Source organism: Sus scrofa, chromosome 4, assembly GCF_000003025.6.
Source record: "Sus scrofa isolate TJ Tabasco breed Duroc chromosome 4, Sscrofa11.1, whole genome shotgun sequence".
NCBI lineage: Eukaryota > Metazoa > Chordata > Mammalia > Artiodactyla > Suidae > Sus > Sus scrofa.
In genome coordinates this window covers 3,030,038-3,053,157 of record NC_010446.5, presented here as the reverse complement: position 1 = coordinate 3,053,157, position 23,120 = coordinate 3,030,038, and the positions used below count along the sequence as shown (strand labels likewise).

The window sequence follows — 23,120 nt, the reverse complement described above, 5'->3', positions numbered from 1 at the left end:
GAAGGCACAAGGCTGAAGCTGGAAGGAGGACATGGGGTCCTGAACGTCGCAGAGGAGGAGGAGACTTGAACCCAGGAGGGAACAGCATTAGCTGGTCACCATGTCAGGCCTTGGGGACATGGAACCAGGCCATGGGGTTCGGACTCGCAGTAGGACCCTCCCACTTGTAAAAGGGGACAGAGAAAAGGTGCCCCGGCAAATGCACAGACCGCGTGCATCAGGAAACCTGCCAACAACCTTCAAAGCATACATGACCATCCCTGTGGGAGCAACACTGCCCTCAGAGATGCCAGGACGTATTCATGGAGTTGGTGAGCATGTGACCTTACCTGGCCAAGGGAACTCTGCACATGCACTTCAATTAAGGATCTCGGGATGGGAGACGATGCTGGCTTACCCGGCCTGGGCCTGGTGTCATCACAAAGGTCCTTATAAGGGAGCCAGGAGGGCCAGAATCAGAGAAGAAGGTGCGGTGATGAAAGAGAGAGCCGAAAGCCCCAAGTGCTGCCTGTGAACTCGGAGGAAGGGGCCACGAGCTGGGGAATGCAGGCAGCCCTGGACGCTGGAAAAAGCTAGGCGTGTGTCCTCCCTTAGGACTTCCGGGGGGACACAGCCCTGCCAACGCTCTGATTCCAGGACTTCTGTCCCCCAGAACTTCAAGAGAAAAAAAAATAAAGTGTTGTTTAAACAACCAAGTTGGTGACGAGCACAGGTGGGTAGCTGAGGCTCTCTGTCAGGTTAGTGAAAGGAGCGCCAGCATAAGCGGAGGTCGGCCACCTCCAGTCTACGCCTCTGACCCCACCTGCTGCATCTCTGTAAGTGTTGGTGCCAGCCTCGGAGAGGGGACCAGCAGAGCCACCCTCAACAGAACCCAGGCACGGAACTCAGAGACTTGTGGCCACTGGGGAGGCAAGGGCAGTCACCCCTGCCGTAAGCCAGGCTGCTGCTACTTTGTGGCCTGCCAGGATATGCTCAGGATGGCTGGAGTGCCAGGGACCAAATGCCACAAGCATTTCTCTTAGCTGGAGATTCTAACTCAGGGCAAACTCCATCACCAGGCTGATGCAGTTTTTAATAAATGCCAGCTTTTTGCAGAACTTCTGCTCCATTATCAGATTGGCCGCTGGCTCCTGAGAGCTCTCATAAGTACTTTTCCTTCTGACTGAGGTGGGTGATGTCAGCCCTGGGAACAGCATGTACTGGAAATAAATTTCCTTCTAGAGGGACAAGTCTGAGCCGGAGCAGTCTGGGCAAAGTGGGTCAGCACTTGGCTTCTTTTTATTTCATTTATTTATTTATTTGTTTTAGGTCCACACCCACGGTATATGGAAGTTCCCGAGGTGGGAGTCTAATTGGATTGGAGCCGTAGTAGCCAGCTTATACCCCAGTCACAGCCACGCTAGATCTAAGCCGTATCTGCGACCTATACCACGGCTCATGGCAACGCCAGATCCTTAAACCTCTGAGTGAGGCCGGGGATCGAACCCTTGTTCTCATGGATACTAGTCAGGTCTGTCACCAGTGAGCCACAATGGGAACTCCCTTGGCTTCTCTTCAAAACAAGTACACTTACATCCAGAGCTTTATTTGGCCACAAAGCCAAGTGACCCTGGCCTTTGCAGGGCTCCACCGTCCTGCCCGCGTTCCAGCCAGCGGAAAGTGATCCTGCGTGTTGATTCAGGAGAGCAGGGCTGGGAGCCCCACTGGTGGATCCACCCAAGGCTGAGGGGAGGACGGACCCTCATTCCCTGCAGAGGGGGGTTTGAGGAGAGTATCATTTTCTATTGCTGCCATACCAGCTGCCACAATCCTCGAGGCTTAAAACCACACAGACTGATGACCTCTCAGCTCCCAGGAGCTGGAAGTCCAGTAGGTTCCGGAGAAGAATCTGTCTGTTTTCCTGGTTCGTTGAGTCATAGGCTGAATTCAGTTCCTTGTGGTTGCAGGACTGAGGCCCCGTTTCCTCGCTGGCTGTCGGCGGGGACCCAGGCTGCCTTCCTCCGGCCGCAGAGCCAGCAGCGCCTGGTTGAGTCCCCCTGACCCACCCTTCTGCCTCCCGCCTCCGCTCCCCCTGTTAAGGGCTCCGTGCGATTGAGATGAGCCCGCCTGGAGAATCCTGGCGACTCTCCCCGACGCAGGTGACTGTATCCCGGCTGGGCTGCAAAGCCCCTTTTGTCATGTGAAGTAGCACATTCACAGGCTCTGGCATTGGGGACCAGTGTCCTTTGGGGGCCATGGTTCAGCCCACCCCAGAGAAGAGTAGACCCCAGGCCTGAGGGAGGAAAGGGCCCAGGGACAAGCAGAGCGCCATCCGCTGTAGGGAGCGCACTGGGGGCGGTTACCCCCGCACCCTCAGACCGCCCTGTGCACCTTATCACCCCCACTGACCCCCAGGCGACAGCCCTCAGACAGGACACGATGGGCTTACGTTTGGGTCTCAGAGCTGGTTCAAGGCAGAACCCGGGTCAGTGGGATTTCAGAGACCAGAGGGGTCACGTCAGCCGACGGTTAGTTAACAGCGAAGTCAACTCAGGGCACCCCAGAGCCCGCAGTGCGTCCATCACCATCCCAGCTGCCTGGTGACCAGAGCCCCCTCAGGCTCCAAACGTGCCAGGTCCTGAGCTCGAGTCAGGACCCTTCCGGTGCGGAGAGCAGGGATGCTGAAGCCTCCACCAGCCTCTGGGGTGGGGCTCCGTCACCTACCAGCTGGGTGACTTCTGATCCTCTTGAGTCCTCAGTTTCCAGGTCTATACAACAGAGCAGAGAACACCACCATCTTACAGAGCTGCCGGGAGTGTAGACGAGGTGGCCAGTAGCCACGATTCCCTGAATCAGCAAGAACTGCGGCTGAAGCCCAGCCTGCCCACGAGCAGCCTTTGTGACCTTGGGCGCATGAGTTCAAGTTCACCGTCTGAGCCTCCCTGCTTCATCCCTAAAATGGAGACAGTAACGCTTACCTCAGGGCAGCTGTGAAGACTAAATGCTTAGGGCCTGAAAAGAGCCCCTGTGGGGCAAATAGCAGGTGATTCTCACCTGCCAACAAGGCTGATTTTATCTCCTCATGGGCACTTGACCAAGTCCTGCCCACCTCCGTGATCTACTCAATAAGCAATTCCTGGGGACCTACTAAGTGCCAGGGTCTGGGTTGGGCTCTGCAAGGAAGCCTAAAAAATCAGGAAGCAGCTAGAGCGACAGTCAGCTGGCTCCCTGGGGCCAATACTGCAGGAAGGGGCTAAACAGAGGTTCATGGAGAGCCAGAAAGCACAAGCAATGAGGCAGTACTGGCCCCGAGGTGGGTGAGGGGTGCAGCTGGGACAGGAGCCGAGCAAGGAGAGCATGTCGCTTCCCCCTGCCACTGAGAATGAGACCTCTCCTCTGATCCAGAGGTCCCTGGACAGTGTCTGGTGTGCTCAGGATTTTATGGAAGGATGCTCTCGGCTGTAAGGAGCAGAAAAGCCCACTGATGGGCTTCAAGAGTCATGACCTCAGCGACATCACATTACAAGAGTCACGTGTAGGCCAGTTTTTTCAGGGGGCTCCCATCTTTGCATTTGGCTTCCCTCTGGGTGACTAGGGTCCCTCATGGCTGCAAGATGGTTGCCGCAGCTCCAGGCATCACACCCTTATATATCAAACCCAGAGGCAGGGTTTGTTCTGTCTCATATCTGTTTTTATCAGTTGAGCTATAATTCATGAAAATAAAATTGAGCGTTTTAAGGTGTAAAGTTCAGTAGTTGCTGGTATGTGACCCTGTTCTAAATGTACGATTCACAGCATTAAGTCTATTCACATCCTTGTGCAGCCATCACCACTATCCACCTCCAGAACGCCTTTCATCTTGCAAAACGCAAACTCTATACTCATTACACAGTAACTCCCCTTCCCCCTCCCCCTCAGTCCCTGTCGCTGGCATCCTGAAGACAGGTGCGTCTTGTTTTATTGTGCTTCTCCTTATTATGCTTTTCAGATGTTGTGTTTTTTAGAAATTGAAGGTTTGTGGCAACCCTGCATCAAGCAAGAGTCTATCAGCCCCATTTTTCCAACAGCCCTTGTTCAGTTGGTGTTTCTGTGTCCTGCTTTGGTGATTCTCGAAACCCTTCACTTTGTTTTTCCTTTCTACAGCCACACCTGCTGTGTATGGAAATTCCAGGGTCAGGGGCTGAAGCAGAGCTGCCGCTGCTGGCCTACACCACAGCCACGGCAACACCAGATCTGAGCTGCCTCTGTCACCTACGCTGCAGTCTGCGGCAACAGCGGTTCCTTAACCCACTGAGCAAGGCCAGGGATCGAACCCATAACCTCACGGACATTATGTCAGGTTCTTAACCCGCTGAGCCACAATGGGAACTCTGAAATATTTCAGACTTTGCCAGTATTATTATATTCCTTGTGGTTCATCTGTAGTGTTACTATGGTAACTGGGGGCATCGGAGACCACTCCCACAGAAGATGGCCAACTTAACCGGCCATTTGTTGATACGACAACAAACGGAGTTCCCGTTGTGGCTCAGTGGCAACAAATCTGACTAGGAGTCATGAGCACGCGGGTTCGATCCCAGCCTTGCTCAGTGGGCTAAGGATCTGGCATTGCTGCAAGCTGTGGTGTAGGCCGGCAGCTGTAGCTCCGATTTGACCCCTAGCCTGGGAACCTCCACACGCCTAGGGTGCGGCCCTAAAAAAAAAAAACAAAAAAAGGAAGAAAGGACAAGAAAGAATTCAGAATGTGATATAAACAATATTGACAACACAGCAGCAGGTTTTGAGAGGGCCAACTCAATTTTGAAAGTTCTACCGGGGGTAAGATGCGATCAGAGAGCATTGCCCATTAGAAATCATTTGTGAAAGGAAGAGAGTCGATTGATGTGACAAACTTTTTTTTAACTAAAAAACATATTTTTTGGCTGTACCTGCAGATGCCTAGGTTCCCAGGCCAGGGATTGAGTCCTTGCCACAGCAACGACCCGAGCCAGCAGTGACACCGCCAGCTACTTAACAGGCTGAGCTACCAGGGAACTCCAGGTGGTAGTTTTTAAGTCACTGCTAACACTGAATTAGCAAATTCTGGGCCTCTCGTCCTCAGGAACACACACGCCTGGGCTCCTTTGAGCCCCGGTCACAACAGTTTCATCGCCACCATACGTAACGCTGTCTTATGTGTGTTCCTGTTTAAAGACATTTTATTTCATATATACTGTTGATTCCTTGATATTGAACTCATGCAGAAGCTTGGGATACTTATGGGAAACCCTTTCCCCAAAGTTAGTTCTACCTCGAGGGTCCAGTTAGCATGGTTATAATCGGTGTGCGGTCATCACAACCTGCCCTGCGGAACAAAAATCTTTACGTTTTTATCCTGACATAAGACCTCCATTCTCTCCCTGCTCACCCCCCTACAAAGAACAAACAGCCAGACTAATGACAAGAGGTAGTGGGGGGGCAGGCAGCAGATGTGCCTCGTTTTCTGCGTGTGCGTCTCATTTCAGCAGCCACACCTGATCCCCTCAGGGCTCCGCCACAGTGCGCTGAACCACATTCAGCAGGTCAGTGCGGGGTCTGCACCTGCGGTGCGCGTCTGCGAGCCCCTCCCCACCCGCTGCGGCGCGCCCGGCCTCATCAATCAATCGCTTCAAAAGTGGCCCCACGAGACTGGGACCAGCAGGAGCTCCCGCAGGGGGACCACGTGGAGGAGACCGACTCCAGACTGAAGGTGTGTGGCATTTCACGGCATTTGAATCCTCGGCCCTGGGGCTCGAGCCTCCTTCAGCTGGGGAGACCCGATGACACCAGGGCTCCAGACACGGACCGGTGGCCCTCCCGACTCTAAGGGGTGACAGCGCCTTCTCTGCCCCTGGCTGGCTTTTCCCAAATGCACTCAGTGTCGGCGGGAGTTCCCTAAGCGGCTGCCTGTTGCTTGAAATTAAGGCAGAGTCCCAAGAGAGATTTGCTTCCAAAAGAAAGAAAGGAAAAGAAAAATTACTGCTCAAAGGACAAAAGATCTCTTTTAAAACAAAGCAAGACACAAGGCTAACATCTTGTCATATAAGAAGCGTAAACTTGGCTGGTGAGCATTCCAGGCAAACCAGTCTAGCCCTGAGACATACCTGGAATCCATCTCTCCCTTGTGGGATGCGGTTCACTCCCAGTTTTTAAAATGACACAAGAGTTTCCGTTGTGGCGCAGCGGAAATGAATCTGACTAGGAACCATGAGGTTTCGGGTTCAATTCCTGGCTTCCCTCAGTGGGTTAAGGATCTGGTGTTGCCGTGAGCTGTGGTGTAGGTTGCAGACGTGCCTCGGATCCGGCGTTGCTGTGGCTCTGGCTGGCAGCTACAGCTCCGATTAGACCCCTGGCCTGGGAACCTCCATATGCCATGAGTGCGGCCCTAAAAAGACAAAATAAATAAATGAAGTAAAATAAAATGACACAAAACAAATGCTCCCAAGGTTCCTTTCTCCCTCCTGGGTGAGAAAGGATGGAGGTAGTTGGTTTGTGCTGCAGTAACAATAGCATTTGTCACCCTAGTTAGGACACTTTTGAGAGTGAAAAGGGGGTGGTAACTGCTACTCTGGCTCTAAAGACGGAAACCTGGGCCTTCCATGCAAATCAGGACATATGCAAACACTCCGCTGCTTAATCACAGGGCAAAAGGCCCGAAGGGATGGCTCTGTGCCAGGAAGGGGAGCGCCCTTCCTTGACGGCTCACTGGTTCCTCCCACCGGCCGCCACCAGGTGCTGTTCCGTCACGGCTGCCTGCCGAAGCGGGTGGGCAGGGAGCCAAGGCAGTTTGCCTGGTGCCACACAGACCAGCCGCTGCCCCCTCCATCCCTTGTAAATAATGAAGCAGAGTCACCTACGTGAGCAGCAGGACAAAAAGTGCCTGGAGGTCACTGGCGGGGTCAGCGAAGGCAGGGCCGGACAAGGCCTGGTGTGGAGAGGCCTGCAGACCAGGGGCGGGCGGCTGGGTCTGAGGGTGAGGCCCTGGCGGACCCCTCCTCTTGAGCCGAGCCCAGACGGAAGGTTCACCGTGGAGGCGGATCTGTGTGTGGTGTGAAAAATGGGATGTGACTCTCACTGAAGGAGTCACGCCCCGGCTCTCGGCGGGACAGACTCCAGGCCTCCTGCCCCGCAGGGCACACCCACAAAGCGAGCCAGCGGATGCTGGTTAGAATCGCAAAAAGATGAGAGTGACACTGGAGAAAGTTAGCAGCCCCGCGGGAGAGGAATCAGGCCACCTGGCCAACACACACGGGGCCAGGGATTCCGAGCCTGCTTGCTGATGGACGGCTGGAAGAGTTTTGTGGTGTGTGACTCGAGAGCCTGAGGGCGTGGAGCCAGGAGGATAACGGCAAGAGGTTCACAGCAAAGCTGGCCCAGAGCCCCTTCCCTCTCCGCCCCATCCCCGACCATTAGGAAGTTGGGTCTGGCCGCTGATGCTGCTTCAGCTTCGGGAGCCTGATTCCCGGCTGATCCTCTGCCCGGAGTTCGCTGTGCATGCCCGCCCCTCGCGTGGGCTGATCCTCCCGGCCACAGCGCTGTTCCCTCTGCCCGGCTGGACTCCTCCCCACGGGTCCGCCGGGGCCCAGCTCCAGGGCGGCGGCTCTACGCAGGGGGTCTCTCCTCGTCATCCTTCTGCCCCCCTTTTCCTTCTTCAGCCGCTCCTGCGGCATGTTCCTCGGCCAGGATCGAGTTCGAGCCAGAGCCGCGACCCACGCCGCAGCCGCAGGAACTCGGGATCCTCAGCCCACAGCGCCGGGCCGGGGTCAAGGACAAGCCGGATCGTTAATCCACCAGGCCTCGGCTTCCTTTCACGAGGCTGTTTCTGTTATTTTTTTTTTCTTTTTTTTTTTTTTTTTTGCTATTCTTTGGGACGCTCCTGCGGTATATGGAGGTTCCCGGGTTAGGAGTCGAATCGGAGCCACAGCCACTGGCCTACACCAGAGCCACAGCAACTCGGGATCCGAGCCGCGTCTGCAACCTACACCACAGCTCACGGCAGCGCCAGATCGTTAACCCACTGAGCAAGGGCAGGGACCGAACCCGCAACCTCATGGTTCCTAGTCGGATTCGTTAACCACTGCGCCACGACGGGAACTCCCTCTTTTATTTTTTTCTATGCTCAAGAAGGGTTGCTTTGAGTTCCGTCGTGGCAGTGGTTAAAATCGATAGAACATGAGGTTGGGTTGATCCTGCCTTGCTCAGTGGTTGAGGATCCGGTGCGTGAGCTGTGGTGGACAGATGCGGTCGATCCTGCGTTGCTGTGGCCTGGGTAGCGGCGGCTACAGCTCGATTCAACCTAGCTGGAATCATATGCGCGGAGCCCAAAAATAGCAAAAAAAAAAAAAAAAAAAAAAAAAAAAAAAAAAAAAAAAAAAGGTGTTGAAAATGAAAACAATTACTTGTAATGACTGCTGGGGACTCTGCCCCGGATCGTCCGTGTCGGAAAATGAGACATGAGCACGGGGAGGCCTTGGCAAGGCGCTCTCCTTCTGCACGAGGGCGCGGGGGCTCAAAAATCGCGCGCCCCGAACAAAGGACCCTCCCCGTTTCTCCGTAAGGCGGGGATGGGCCCGTCCCCTTCCCACGGGTCGGGTCAGGGCGCACTTTCTTCCCGGGGGGCTCGTTTGAAACAAACTGTTCCTGGGAGAAGAGGGAAAGAGGAAGGGGTCGCAGGAGGGCGTTTCGGCTGAAGCCGGAGCACAACGGAGTCCCCAAGGCTTCCTGTGACAGAGAAGATGCGGTGTCCTCTCCACATGGTGACGCTGAGGACACCGAGTCCTGGGTCGGAGTCATCGCTACTGCGAAGCTCACCTCGTCGTCCCCCCCCCCCCCCACCCCCAGGGCGCCCCGGCCTCGTCTCTCGGGGCTCCATCTGCCAGGGGCCTGCTGAGCCCCTGTGCACTTTCTTCAGGACACTTCATCCTGGTCTGTGGCCCTGCGTGCGGTGCTGCCACTACTGGAATGACAACTCTCACCCCCACTGGCTCCACGAGAGCAAGGACCGTGTCTTTTCTTCTGTAAAACATCCATTTCATCATGAAGTAAATCCATCATGATAAAAAGGCATCCAGTTAAAGTGTCGTTGAATGAGTCTGGGCAGATGCACACACCCTGGAACCCCACCCACCCTCGCAATCAAGATCCAGCATCTCCACCTCGCCCCTGCAGCGACCCCGGTCAGGCACAGTCAACCAAGGCTCTGTTTTCTGCTGCTATACATTCATTTTGCCTGACCCAGAGCTTCACATAAACGAAGCCCTGCAGGATCTGGCTTCTCTTCCTTAGCATAATGCTTTTGGGGTGGATTCTCCAACTGCTGTGTGCTCAGTGGTCCTTTGTTTACTGCCCCTCATACGGAGGTGCCTCCACTGGCAACACTCCATCTGTTCGTGGGCATCTGGGTTGGTTCCATTTTTAGTCACATGAATAAAGCTGACATGGGCATTCAGGGACAATCAGCTGTGTGGGCATAGCCACTTGTTCTGTGGGTAAATACTGGGACTGGACATGCTGGGTCACATATAATAACATGCTTACCTCTTAAGAACTGCCTACCTGTTTTCTAAAGCGTCTGTGCCCTGTAACCTCGGCGGCAGCAGCGCGTGGAGCGGCAGTTGCGGCCTGCTACCCCCACACTGGCTCCCACTTGACTCTGCCTCCTCTGGCAGAGTGCACGCCCTCAGCTCCGGGCGCGGGGCTGCCCACCAAGGAGACCCAACCCATCAGGGAAGGCAGGGAAGGCATTCTTCTGTTATCATTTCCAAACCAATGTTTATTCAACTTCTACTTCTGTGGGTTTTTTAATTACTCAATGAATTTATTACATTTACAGTTGTACAGTGATCATCACAATCCAGTTTGATAGGATCTCCATCCCACCCCCCGACGGCATCCCCCCCCCAAACTGTCTCCTTTGGAAACCATACGTTTTTCAAAGTCTGTGAGTCAGCATCTGTTCTGCAAAGGAGTTCATTGTGTCCTTTTTTCAGGTTCCACATGTCAGTGAAAGCATTCAATGTTGGTGTCTCATTGTCTGACTGACTTCACTTAGCATGGTAATTTCTAGGTCCGTCCATGTTGCTAAAAATCCCGGTATTTCGTTCCTTTGAATGGCTGAGTAATATTCCACTGTGTGCATGTACCATATCTTTATCCACTCTTCTGCTGATGGACATTTAGGTTGTTTCCATGTCTTGGCTCTTGCAGATAGTGCTGCAATGAACATTGGAGTACATGTGTCTTTGCGAGTCATGGTTTTCTCTGGATGGATGCCCAGGAGTGGGATTGCTGGATCAAATGGTAGTTCTATGTTTAGTTTTCTGAGGAATCTCCAGACTGCTTTCCACAGTGGTTGCACCAATTTACAATCCCCCCAGCAGTGTACTAGGGTTCCTTTTCTCCACACCCTCTCCAGCACTTATTGTTTGCAGACTTTTGGATGATGGCCATTCTGGCTGGTGTAAGGTGGTGCCTCATCGTGGTTTTGATTTGCATCTCTCTAATAATGAGTGATGTTGAACATCTTTTCATGTGTTTTTTGGCCATTGTATGACTTCTTTGGAGAATTGCCTGTTTAGATCTTCTGCCCACTTTTTGATGGGGTTGTTTGTTTGTTTTTTTTTTTGGTATTGAGCTGCAGAAGGTGTTTATAAATTTTGGAGATTAATCCCTTGTCACCTCTGCGTGTTGTTTGGTTTGGGTTTTGGTGGTTTTTGTTTGTTTGTTTTTTGGCCACGCCCATGGCATGCAGAAGTTCCTGGGCCAGAGACTGAACCCATATCATAGCAGAGACCCAAGCCACAGTAGTGAAAATGCCAGATTCTTAACCTACCGCATCACCAGGGAACTCCGGTCTTTTTTTACTTTTAATAATCACACAGATAATACATGGCAGGGGTATAGAAATTAGAACATTAATGAAAAAGTAATTTAAACTACCCCTTAATCCATCCAGAGATCCAGGTTCAAGCTCCACATTGGGCGGTAGGGAAACAAAGCCGAGTAAATGCGCTGGCATCTGCAAGGGCTGCCCGGGGCTGGCTGTGGAGGGGGAGGCAACCCGGGGAGGCAGTGGGGAAAGCTTTCGCGGGGAGGGGAGGCATGAAGAAGGGACACGCAAGGGGCCTCGTGGAGAGCGATGGGCTGGAAGTGGGCTGCGCAGGCAGGCGGGCTGTGAGCTCCCAACCAGGAGGCTGAGGAGAGGCTGCCACAGTCCCGCTGCGCTGCCACCTCCCTGCAGCGCTGCTGGCCCGGTGCAGACTCACCGAGGAGCCCGGCTCCTGGGGTTGCCGAGACCCACGCGTGGGCCCAGTCTCCCCAGAGCTTTATGAACCCCTCCTCCGGGTCCCAGGCCCAGAGGAGCCCGGTGGGCTGGCTCCTGGGACCTCCCTCCTCTAGCTACTCTCTTCCTTTAGTCGCCCAGCCAGGGCTGACACCCCCGTCTCCCTCCCCAGCCCTGCAGCCTCCCTGCACCCCACGCCTGGGTGTCCACGGAGTAGCTGCCTTTCTTCCCATCTGGCTTCTCCCCATCTGTGCTGGCGAAGGAGCTCCTGAGAGCCCTGGTCCCCAAACCTGTTCCTTGTCCATTCTGTCCATCCCAGAGAGGGACACCACTGTTTGCTCGAACCCACAACCAAGGAAGCATTCCTGTTTTTCTTTTTTACAACCACACCTGTAGCATGTGGACGTTCCCCCGCCAGGGGCCTATGCCTCAGCTGCGGCCACACTGCATCCGAGCTGCATTTGCAGCCTAGCTGCAGCTTTGGGCAATGACGGATCCTTAACCCACTGAGCAAGGCCAGGGATTGAACTTGTATCCTCGCAGAGATGTCAGGTTCTTAACTTGCTGAGCCACAACGGGAACTCCCAAGGAATCATTCTTGATCTCTTTTTGCCTCCTCACCCACAGCTTATCAATCATTAAATCCTATTGATAGCCCCATCTAACGCATCCCAAATGCCTCCAGTTTTCTGTAGATCCAAAGCTATCCACGCTGTTCAGAAACACCAGCAATTCTTGTCTGAAGTGCCTCTTAAGTGCTTCCATGAGTACCACACCCCTAAGTTAAAAATTAGGTATCAGCCAATGACATTTTTTTTTCAGAAACAGAAAAATTCATCCTACAGTTCACATGGAATCTCAAGCAACTCTGAATAGCTAAAACAATCTTAAAAGAGAACAAAGTTGGAAGCCTCACACATCTTCATTTCAAAACATACAACAAAGCTGTTGTAATCAAAACAGTGTGGCACTGGCATAAAGACAGACATACTGACCAACAGACCAGAATAGAGAGCCCGAGAATAAACCCTGTATATATGGTCAAGTGATTTTCAACAAGAGTAACAAGACCACTCAGTGGTGAAAGAACAGTATTTTCAGCAACGATGTTGGGAAAACTGAACATCCACCTGCAAAGGAGCAAAGCTGGACTCAGCTTCTACTACGCACACAAATTAACTCAAAATGGACCTAAAAATCCAAGCTTAAGCACTAAAACTATAAAACTCTTAGAGGAAACACAGGGAAAATTTCACCCCTGAATACAGATGCAAACGAGTTAAAAGCAGAAAGACAAATACCACATGATATCACTTCTATCTGGAATCTAATACATGGCACAAATGAACTTTTCCACAGAAAAGAAACTCATGGACTTGGAGAACAGACTTGTGGTTGCCAAGGGGAGGGGAAGGGAGTGGGGAGGACAGGGAATCTGGAATAGATGCAGACTAGTGCCCTTGGAATGGATAAGCAATGCGATCCTGCTGTGTAGCACTGGGAACTATATCTAGTCACTTACGATGGAGCATGATAATGTGAGAAAAAAGAATGTATGTGTGACTGGGTCACCTTGCTGTACAGTGGAAAACTGACATAAAACTGTAGACCAGCTATAATGGGGAAAAAAAATCATTAAATTAAAAAAAAAAGTTCAGGAGTTCCCATCATGGCACACTGGAAACAAATCCGACTAGGAACCATGAGGTTGCGCGTTCGATCCCTGGCTTCGCTCAGTGGATTAAGGATCTGGCATTGCCGTGAGCTGTGGTGTAGATTGCAGATGAGGCTCGGATCCTGAGTTGCTGTGGCTCTGGCGTAGGCTGGCAGCTACAGCTCCAATTAGACCCCTAGCCTGGGAACCTCCACATGCTGCAGGTGCGGCCCTGAAAAGACAAAAAGACAAAAAGACAAAAAAGAAAAAAAAAAAAAAGAGTTAAAAGCAGAGCCTGGAGCAGTTATTTGCACACCCTTGTTCATAGCAGCATTATTCACTAGAGTCAAAAGGGAAAAGCAACCCAAGCACTCATGGATGGACAGATGAAGTGTGGTCCACCTACACAATGGAAAATTACTCAGCCTTGAAAAGGAAGTTCTGACACCTGCTACACGGTGAACCTCAGGTCACTGTGCTGAGGGAGATAAGCCAGTCACAGGACAAATGCTATACGATCCCAGGTGTGTGAGGAGCCGGAGTAACAGTCAGAGAGACAGAAAGTAGGATGGTGGGGGCCGGAGGCTCGGGGAGGGGAGTTAGTATTTAACGGGGGCAGAAGTTCAGTTTGGGAAGATGAAAATCTCTGGAAATGGACGGTGCCGATGGTTGCACAACAATGTGAATGTACTTCATGTCCCTGACCTGTACTCTCGAAAGTGGTTTACGAGGTAAATTTCACGTTACATGTGTTCGCCATAATAAAAAAAAATGATCCCCAACAAACATGTATCAGCACTTGTCACTTTCCTGCTGAAAACCCTCCAACGACTTTCCTCTGCTCATCTTGGACCATGGGGCTCCCACCAAACCCTCCCCTTGGCCCGGACTGCTCCCCATCCCTGCTGCCCAGGTGCCAGTCCCTCCCTTCCGCTCCCCACATGTAAGCCGCCTGCCCGCTGGCAGCCACCACCACGATGGGCCCCGGTGGGCCCACATTATCCCTGTACTCACACCATTATCCATAATGACAGCCTGGCATAATTCTACATTTACGATTTGTATAATTACCTTCTACGGAGCTAAATGATCAGTATTATCAGCATTAAATGTTTATTAAGTACTTCTAGCCATACAGCCATACAGGCTAGTAAGATGCAGCCTCAGCTCTTAAAAACAAATCTTCCTTCCTGGGAGTTCCCCTTGTGGCTCAGGGGGTTACAAACACAACTAGTATCCACGAAGATGTGGGTTCCATCCCCGGCCTCGCTCAGTGGTTTAAGGCTATGGCATTGCCGTGAGCTGCGGGGTAGGTCACAGATGAGACTCGGATCCCATGTTGCTGCGGCTGTGGTGCAGGCCGGCAGCTGCAGCTCTGACTCGACCCCTAGCCTGGGAACTTCCATACGCCACGGGTGCATTCTTAAAAAGCAAAAACAAAACCCTCAAATCTTCCTAATTCCACCTAGAATTCACTGTACCTAGGTTCTTCCTCCTTCCCGGAGAAGAAACTGGGGGCTTCTACGCTTTTTGCCTGGGCTGCGTGTGTACATGAGGTCATACAAGCTTCTCCGGGATGCGGGAGAGACGACACCCCCCATCTTACAGATAAGGAATCAGGCTGGGGGCAGGTAGGAAGTAGCCGAGGCCTTTCTGAAGGCAAAGCCCTCATGCCCTCTTATGCGGGGTGACAGCGTGGCTTACTAGGCAGGGGGACTTGTTTTCTATCTTATTTACATCTTGGACGCCACATGCTGTGCCAGCCCCACGGGAGAAACACTTGAGCAAACAGACTGCTCTGAATCAACTACTTCCTAAGTCGGGGTCACAAAACCACAGGCTCATGGGTGAAGCCGGCAGGTGTGCGGTAGAGCGGCAGGGCCTGTGGCAAACACGTGACTCATCTAAAGACCACAGCCGACTTTGCCGGGAGGCAATGTGGGGTTCCCGTCGTCTCACCTCCCCGCTCTTCGAGTTAGATTTCTTTTTTTTTTCCTTTTTAGGTCCGCACCCGCAGCATGTGGGGGTTCCCAGGCTAGGGGTCGAATCGGAGCTACAGCCACCGGCCTTCACTACAGCCACAGCCAACCTACGTTGGGTCTGCGACCTACACCACAGCTCAGGGCAACGCCAGATCCTTAACCCACTGAGCAAGGCCAGGGATCGAACCTGCAACCTCATGGCTCCTAGTCAGATTTGTTAACCACGACGCCACGACGGGAACTCCTTGAGTTGAATTTCTAAGTGCAATCTCTAGATTTGTAAATGTTGGCTACACAGGCAGATACCGGTTCCTGTCTAACCTACAGCCCATCCCTGCCTCAAGCCTCACTTCCGGCCCCCCTCAATTTTTGTCGGTTGGGATCAGAGAGCCCTTGATCTCAGGAAGCGAGCCCCAGAGGATGTGCCTTAATTGCTATCCAGCACCCTTAGCAGTCTCATTTCCTTCAGCTAGTCATTGCTCTCAGGCTGAGCTAGTGACCTACTTCTGACAAATGAGACGTAAGGGAGAGGCTGCTAAGGAGGTCCTCCCTTCCTCGGTACAAAGGCAAAGCCTTGACACCTAACGGGAAAGAGCCTTTGGCCTCTGGCCCCTCCTCCTGTTTCTGTGGATGCAGTGGTGAAGTCTGGAACAGCAGTAGTCGTTTTGGAACCACGAGGCAGGAAGCACAAGGCCTAAAACTGACCTGCCAAAAATGACGGAGCAGAAGGTTGCAAAGACCCAGGGTTTTTGATGACCTCCTTGGTGTCTCAGCTCGAGATGCGGCTGTGGCCGCTGTACCCAGTCCCAGTGGAACAAGCCCTGGGCAGCACCGGAAGGTGGCTGGAGAGAGGCCACCTGACACGTCTAAGGGCGGCTGCGGCCCCTTGTTTAGCAGAGGCCTTTGTTTAGCAGGAGCCCTTCGGCAAGCATCCCACAGGCGCCCCACCCCCCACCCTCTCCCCCTTCTGAGACGTTCATCCACAACCCCCGGCCCGGACCGCTTCCTTCTTACACCTCAAATCTTGTTCTTTCCAAGTTCCTGGACTATCGGTCAGTTTGTTAGCTGCTGCCCCTGAGCAGGTGTAGACCCTGGGCCTCTGGGGGACGCCCCTTCACCTCTACTCTCACACCCTGGGGGCGAAGCCGTTATGTGCAGGGTTCCCCTTCTGCCTGCTGCCAGGGTATTTACAAAGCCATCTATTAACTGGGTCTGCCTTTTCCTGCTTCACTCTCTGCCCAGAGAATCCCCGGAGGCCACTGTTGTGGAGAGTGGGCGAGGAGGGGGTGGAGGAGGTGCCCTGGGAGTCCCAGCCGCCTGTTGGCACGACTTGTGCTCCTGAGACCTGCTCAAGGCTGACATCATCAGACACATCGACTTCCCCTTGGCACCCAGCTCAGGTACCATACTGGGGTCTCATGATCTGGCATTTGGTCCCTACCTGTGACCAGCAGCAAATCTGGAGCTGCTCAAATGGAGAAGAGTTATTTGCAGAAGACGTGTCTTTGCTCCAACCCCGCTGGAGTCTGCGCTACGACTCTGCCATGAGGACCTGCCACAGACGCCTACCCCACCTCTGCAGGGTTATCTGGCGCATAGGTCAGAGCAGCACCTTCAGAGGAGGTTCAAGCTGTCTTTAAAAGTCAGAGCCACCAGCTCAGGACGCTCCGAGCCGCACTCCGCCAGCTTAGCTAAGCAAACTGTTCAGGCCCCCGTTGGCTGTTGGAGTGAACACACATTGCATCTCTGGCGCATCAGCTCTTGATAAATTCCGCCCAACCCTACATCACGCTCTACCCACCTGGACCGACATCCGCAGGATCCCTCCCTCAGGAACTCCGCAGGTCTCTGCTGGTAAGTGCAGAATATCCTGCAATTCCTTCTCTGTGTGAACATCTCCTAGCTTGGGCTTGGCCATTGCTTCCCTGGGGCATGCTGGGCTCTGACTCCAGTTATGGCCTGGAGTTAATGAGGGGCGAGTCTTGAGAAGCCTCAGCACCTGTTGCCAGGTAAGCAGCTCACGCGAGCACACGAATAGGATTTCAAGCAGGCAAAGACTAATCTCAGCCAGGCAGGGGGCTTTTCCACCGACAAAGCGGCTCAGAAGGATGGGGGTGGTTTAAAATGTTTGCTTGCACCCTCCCAACTCTCCTTCTTCTAATTCTCAGGAGCCCACTCTTCCCAATCAACAGCCTAATTTCACCAAAAAGCCCAGGGGATTCAACTTCTGCTGTAATTATGCCTCAGGTGGGCTCAAAGGCAGGTGAGACCATGACAGGAGCTGGTTCTCTGATTCTGCTTTACCCGAGAGCTTCCATTTTCTTTCTGAAATCTCTCTGGGGTCGGAAGCCCAGCCCACAAGGCTCCACTCCCACCGACACAGCCACATGCAGCAGCCTTGCCTCCAGGGAGTCGTCCACTTCAGCAAGAAGGGCTAGACCTGAATGGGAATATGCAGCCAGTGGGGTCACCATGGCACCAGCATCATCCATTCTGGTTTTTTTTTTGTCTTTTTGCCATTTCTTGGGCCGCTCCTGAGGCATATGGAGGTTCCTGGGCTAGGGGTCAAATCGGAGCTGTAGCTGCCAGCCTACGCCAGAGCCATATCAACACAGGATCCGAGCCGCATCTGCGACCTACACCACAGCTCACGGCAACGCCGGAACCTTGACCCACTGAGCAAGGGCAGGGATCGAACCCGCAACCTCATGGTTCCTAGTCGGATTCGTTAACCACTGCGCCACGACGGGAACTCCTGCATCATCCATTCTGATACCAGCCCCAGATCCCCAATTTTGTGGGTCTGTTTCCTGGGACCAAGTACATCTGTTTCAACATTCAATCAGCAAAGCAAAAGCTTCTTTGGATATTTCAAAGGAGAGGAACTTAAGATGAAGGGATGCCATGGGTGAGGAAGAGCTGCCGGAGCAGGGCGCTGCTGCTGGGGTGCTGCTCAGAGACCAGGAAGCTGGCACCACTCCCCACGAGACCCCAGGGGTGCTGCTGCTGAGCGGAACCCACCGATGTGGGTGACTCACCTGCTGCCCGCGCCTTCACACAACTGTAAGCGAGGCCGGCTTCTTCCTTCCTCCGCGCTGCACTCTCACCTGGGCTCTCATTGGCGGAACTGAACCAGAGCCAGCGGGCACAGACACGGCTGGCAGCAAGGCGGGCACAAGTAATGGCACACCTCCTGGGGTGCTGTGAGGGTGAGTGGGCTGATGGACAACATCGGTAACAGAGTGGATTCATCGTGTCCGGCGTTCCCGCGGTAACAAACCCTACCAGCCTCCAAGAGGGCGCAGGTTCCATCCCTGGCCTCGCTCAGTGGGTTCAGGATCTGGCATAGCCGGGAACTGTGGCATGGGTCGCAGACGCAGCTCGGATCTGGCGTGGCTGTGGCTGTGGCGTAGGTCGGCGGCTACAGCGCCTATTGGACCCCTAGCCTGGGAACCTCCATGAAACACACAGGCGGCTCTTAAAAAAAAGTTCTCGGGAGTTCCCGTCCTGGCACAGTGGTTAACGAATCCGACTAGGAACCATGAGGTTGCGGGTTCGATCCCTGCCCTTGCTCAGTGAGCGTTGCCGTGAACTGTGGTGTAGGTCGCAGACACGGCTCGGATCCTGCGTTGCTGTGGCTCTGGCGTAGGCTGGCGGCTACAGGTCCGATTCGACCCCTAGCCTGGGAACCCCCATATGCCGCAGGAGGGGCCCAAGAAATAGCAAAAAGACAAAACAAAAAAAAAAGTTCTCGTGCTTTGTCTAGCGCAGGGAGGTCTGCAAGGGCCGTGGACGCTCGCTCCCCCACTATCTTAGGTTTGAAGCGTGTTTCTTTCCCCAGTGGGGAGTACTTCTCCCCTCTTCTGCATGTTCTCTTTGCCCCTCTCCTTACTTCTCAAAAGGATTCACGATGGCAACACGCCCTGCTGATTCCACAAGCTGAGCTTCTCCGCCGCCTCTTCCCCTGGAATTCTTCGGGCTTTTCACTCTCCAGATGCCTTCCTCTTCCTTCCTCTTCCCTAAATCTGAACCCATCCTGCTCTCAAACATGCCGAAAGAGAATGACAAACCTGATTAAAAAACAAACAAAGGGACAAACAAAAAGCTAATAACCTACGAGGGAAACAAACATCTAAAACCTTAAAAATGTTAGTAAAACAGCTTGCTTCTTGTGTGGACCAAAGGACCCTCTCGTGTAGCTGGTTTCCGGAGGAAAGGAACTCTCTTGCCTGGGAGCTAAGTCCTGAAGGAGCCCCTTCCGTCTCTGCTCTGCCCACAGCCTGGTGCCAGTGTCATCACTGGGCAACTGGAATGAGTTTTTTTGTTTGTTTGATTGTTTTTTTAATTTTTATGGCTGCAACTGTGGTGTATAGAACCTGAGCCACAGTTGTGAACTATGCCACAGCTGCAGCAATGCTGGATCCTTAACCCACTGTGCCAGGATGGCAATTGAACCCATGCCTCCAGAGTGACCCGAGACGCTGCAGAGGCAACTCTTGATCCTTCATGCCACAGCAGGAACTCCTGGGATGAAATTTTAAGTCAGGTCTGTTCCCTACTTCAAGACTTTTGCATTTTCTTTTTTTTTTTTTTCTCCTTTTGCTTTTTAGGGCCACACTTGTGACATATGGAGGTTCCCAGGCTAGGGGTCTAATCCGAGCAACAGCCACTGGCCTACGCCAGAGCCACAGCAACGAGGGATCTGAGCAGCATCTTCGACCTACACCACAGCTCATGGCAACGCCAGATCCTTAACCCACTGAGAGACCAGGGATTGAACCCGCAACCTCATGGTTCCTAGTCGGATTTGTTTCCGCTGCACCATGACAGGAACTCTGCATTTTTTCTTCTTTTTTTTCATGGTTTCCTTTACTGTGCAGAAGCTTTTTAGGTTTAATTGGGTCTCATTTGCTCATTTTAGTTTTTATTTTCATTACTCTAGGAGGTTGATCAAAAAAGATATTGCTCTGATTTATATCAGAGTGGTCTGCCTATGTTTTCCTTTGGGGTTTTATAGTATCCCACCTTGATTTAAGGCTCTAGTCCATTTTGAGTTTATTTTTGTGTATGGTGTGAGAGAATATTCTAACTACATTCTTTTGCATGTGGCTGTCCAGTTTTCCCAGCACCACTTATTGAAGAGGCTTTTTTCTATTGTATATTCTTATCTCCTTTGTCAGGTTAGTTGACCATAAAAAACAAAAACAAAAAGACAACCCACAAAATGGAAGAAAATCTTTGCAAACAAAGCAACCAACAAGGGATCTCCAAAATATATAACGACTCACACAGCTTTATTTTTTATTTTTATTTTTATTTTTTTTGCCATTTCTTGGGCCACTCCCGCAGCATATGGAGGTTCCCAGGTTAGGGGTCTAATCGGAGCTGTAGCTGCCAGCCTTCGCCAGAGCCACAGCAACATGGGACCTGAGCTGTGTCTGCGACCTACACCACAGCTCACGGAAACATTAGATCCTTAACCCACTGAGCGAGGCCAGGGATCAAACCCGCAACCTCATGGTGCCTAGTCGGATTCGTTAACCACTGAGCCACGACGGGAACTCCTCACACAGCTTTAGATCAAAAAACCAAACAACCCATTGAAAAAGTGGTCTGAAGATCTAAATAGACATTTCTCCAAAGACAGACAGATGGCCAAAAAGCACTCGAAAAGATGCTCAACATCACTAATTAGAGAAAATGCACGTCAAACCACAATGAGACATCACCCCACCTCAGTCAGAATGGCCACCATCAGAAAGTCTACAAACAATAAATGCTGGAGAAAACAGGACCCTCCTACACCATGGGTGGGCATGTACACTGGTGCAACCACCATGAAAAACAGCATGGCGTTTCCTTGAAAACCATGAAATTGAAATACAGAGCTACCGCATGACCCAGCAATCCCACTCCTGGGCATACATCCAGAGAAAACCATGAGATACATGCGCCCCAGGGTTCACTGCAGCACTATTTACAACAGCCAAGACATGGAAGCCACCTACATGTCCCCCGACAAAGGGATGGATAAAGAAGATGAAGCGCGCGCGCACACACACACACACACACACACACACACACACACACACACATGGTATCGGCCATAAGAAAGAACAAAACAATGCCATCTGCAATGATGTGGACGGAACCAGAGGTGATAACACTAAGCAAAGTCAGAAAGAGAAAAACAGATACCTATGATATCACTGACGTGTGGAATCTAATAAAAACGATACCAAAGAACCCATCTATAAAAGCAAACAGATTCTCAGACTTCAAAGTCACATTTATGGTTCCCAAAGGGGAGTTATGGGGGGAGGGCTAAACTGGGAGGGCGGGAGTAACACATACACGCTACTATACAACCTCGCTAATTCTGTTTAAGAACCGAGCATGCAGCACAGCGAGGTCTGCTCCAAGTTCTGTGACAACCTGTGCGGGGGGAAAAGAACGGCTCTGGGTACACGTGGAACGGATTCCCGCTGCTGTACACCCGACACTCAGCAGACACTGTAGCGCAATTCAACACCAGTGGGAAAGAAGAGTTCCTGGGTAGCTCAGCAGGTTAAGGACCTGGCACTGTCACTGCAGTGGCACAGGTCTGATCCCTGGCCCGAGAACTTCGGCACGCCGCGGGCACGGGTTCCACTGCCATCAGAATGAAGCCAAGCCGCCTGGCTCCCTGCCTCCCTCCCTCACCAAGCTCCTCTGGGCCCCTCACAGTCGCATGCCACCCTCCCTCCCGCAGGCTCTCCCGTCCAGAGCGCTCCTCTCGCCCCAGCCCCGCTCTTCCCCGCCTTCAGGTCTGACCAGAAAATACCGCTTCTCAGGGAGGCCAGCCCATCGCCCTCACCGGGCTTTGCTTCCTCACAGCACTCACCACAGGCGACCTGATGGCCCCGCTCCCTTGTACCCGGAACCGCCAGGTGACTGAGCCGGAGGCAGACATGAAGACTTCTCTAGCACCCCAAGTGTCGCTAATCCGGAGCATCTGCGACGTGGGGCCTCGGTTCCCCGTCTCAGAAAGACTCAAGAGCAGTGACTTTCAGAAGCCACGAAACCTGCAGTGTTTCTTGGAGGAAACACTGATTACTCTGTGATCATGACTTCATGGTGAGCAGAAGGGAAACCAGAGGGGTTGTTTTCCAGACTCCTTCGAATGACCTGTGAAGTCCAAGCGATATGGGGTGACAGGACCGCGGCGGGAGCACGGCCAGCAGACACAGCGATGCGGGCTCTTGCAAGGTGCGCTAATGCACAAGAGCCACCTGCAAAGGAGGCGGGGCTGGAGGGCGACTTGGATCTTTCTGTGCCAGGAACATTCTTCACACTCTCAGGGCGCCCTGCGAGTGAGTGGTGGGGCCATCTCGCCCAGCTCTCAACAGCATCCAGTCCAGCTGATCAGCTTCTTTCAGAAAGAACTTTCTTTGATCTGCTTTATAGACACCCGAGCCCCTGCTTTTTCTCTTACTCAACTGCCATTTCTTCCAGTTTCCCGGCTTTTCCTTCTGCTTCCATCTCATTACACTAAAGTACCCCAGGTCCTGGTCCTTAGATCTTTTTTTTTTTTTTTTGTCTTTTTGCCATTTCTTGGGCCGCTCCTGCGGCATATGGAGGTTCCCGGGCTAGGGGTCGAATCGGAGCTGTAGCTGCCAGCCTACACCAGAGCCACAGCAACGCAGGATCCGAGCCACGTCTGCGACCTACACCACAGCTCACGGCAACGCCAGAACCTTGACCCACTGAGCAAGGGCAGGGACCGAACCCGCAACCTCATGGTTCCTAGTCGGATTCGTTAACCACTGCGCCACGACGGGAACTCCGTGGTCCTTAGATCTGCTCCATCAACACGCTCCTCCCAGACACGTCCATTCAGTCCACGCTTTTAACCACCACCCAGACAATGGCGGCTTGGAATTCAGTGCTCAAGCCTGAACTCCAGGCTGGAAGAGCCAAGAGTCCACGAGACACCGCCACTGGCGTTCCCCAGGCGACTGAAACCTAACGTGCTCCAAACCACACCTGGGCCAGCTCTGCTCCTCCTGCAGTCTCCATCTCAGCAAACAGCACCACGGTTCTTTCACTCTTACTCCATAACACACTGGCAAGCCCTGCTGGCTCTATCGTCAAATTAGATCCCCTATCACCGCTTCCACTCGGGTCTGACTCACTGTCTCTCTCCATCCCCGGAACCGCTTCCTAA

At 52.8% G+C, this 23,120-nt stretch overlaps 1 long non-coding RNA gene across 1 annotated transcript; it reads right to left on the bottom strand.

The window, feature by feature from the left end:
* On the bottom strand, positions 469-6,257 carry LOC110260210. Its single transcript, XR_002343053.1, has 2 exons — positions 6,102-6,257; positions 469-2,932 (listed from the first exon to the last, which is right to left on the bottom strand). It is a non-coding gene; the product is annotated as an uncharacterized LOC110260210 (long non-coding RNA).